This window comes from Elephantulus edwardii, unplaced genomic scaffold (genome assembly GCF_000299155.1).
Source record: "Elephantulus edwardii isolate Elephantulus edwardi_28Jun2011 unplaced genomic scaffold, EleEdw1.0 scaffold00055, whole genome shotgun sequence".
NCBI classification, from domain to species: domain Eukaryota; kingdom Metazoa; phylum Chordata; class Mammalia; order Macroscelidea; family Macroscelididae; genus Elephantulus; species Elephantulus edwardii.
The window spans coordinates 3134213-3135526 of NW_006399805.1; positions in this window are offsets into that span (position 1 = coordinate 3134213).

Genomic DNA, 1314 nt, shown 5'->3' on the forward strand with positions numbered 1-1314 from the left:
CTTGGTATATAATTTTTATCACTTTGACAAATTTTCATTCTGTTTCTAATTTTCTAAGCACATTGCCATCAATAGTCATTAAATTTTATCAAAATACTTTTCTCTGTATCAATGAAATAATTGTATGAGTTTTCTTCTTTGGTCTATGAACAAGGTAAATTATGTTGACAGATTCAGCCTCTCACATAGAAGGTGAATATTCTACCACTGAACCACCAATACCTAGCATATTGATGTCAGTTTACCGAAAATTCTACCTCTTCTCAACCATATCAGTTAGAAAAAGCCTGGTCCCAGAGGTTCTTGCCAGAGAAGATTCTAGAGATCTTCATGTAAGCTTTCAATAATTTACAACCCCCATGATCATCTGGTCAGAGTCTGATACAAACTCAATTATTCCAGTGTGATTTTTTGGGGTCTTGTTTTCTGGTTAACTTTTCAAAAATGTCAAGGTCAATGACAGTGAAATAAAAGCATAGAAACTTCTCCACCCCCTGAAGCTAATAAGATTTACTCTCAAAGTGCTGTTCCATCTATTCCTTTGTGAGTACTGGTTTGGGGTCCACACTCAGGCATGGCCTTTCAGGGAGGTTTGAGGTTCAACTCCCAAGTGAGCTTTTTGGAGATACCTACAAGCTCCAAGTTCTCATATAATTAAATGATCATGTTTTCACTCTTAGAGGTCATCATGCTCAATGATCACTATGAACATTAGCCCTGGATCAACTCCAGAACCGTACAGCATAGAAACAGCATAATCTAAGCTCAAACAGAGGGTTGTATTTCCTAAGTACCCGGCTGGTTTTGTCCTAGCTTAATTCCAGAACAGTCTTTTGGATGTAGGTAGAGAAAGGCAGGTTTAAAAGAGTGATGATGATTTTGTGCTCTGACTTAAGAACGACCTCGGACCCAGAACTTTCTTCAGTAGAGAGGGATGGAGAGGCTGCTGGCACTACCTGAGAACTCTCTGTGTACCAGGCATGATAGCAGACACATCTTTACACATCTCTCATTGAATCCCTCATACAGTTGAAAGGCAGGGCAGAAGAATGGCTAGAGACTCCTTAGGGCATAGATGGTTAAGTACTTGGCTGCTGACTGAAAGAATGGCAGGTCATGTATCAGTGTAAATATCAAAATTTTAAAAGGAATTTACTATCTTTAACTTTTGCTATTTATCCATTACTAGTTTTGCTCTTGTTATTTTGAGAAATGAAATATCAAGGGGAAATACAAGGTTGGTAGCTCAAATCAAACCAGTGGTTGTGCAGGAAAAAGACTCGGTGTCCTGTTGCTCTAAAGATTACAGCCGTG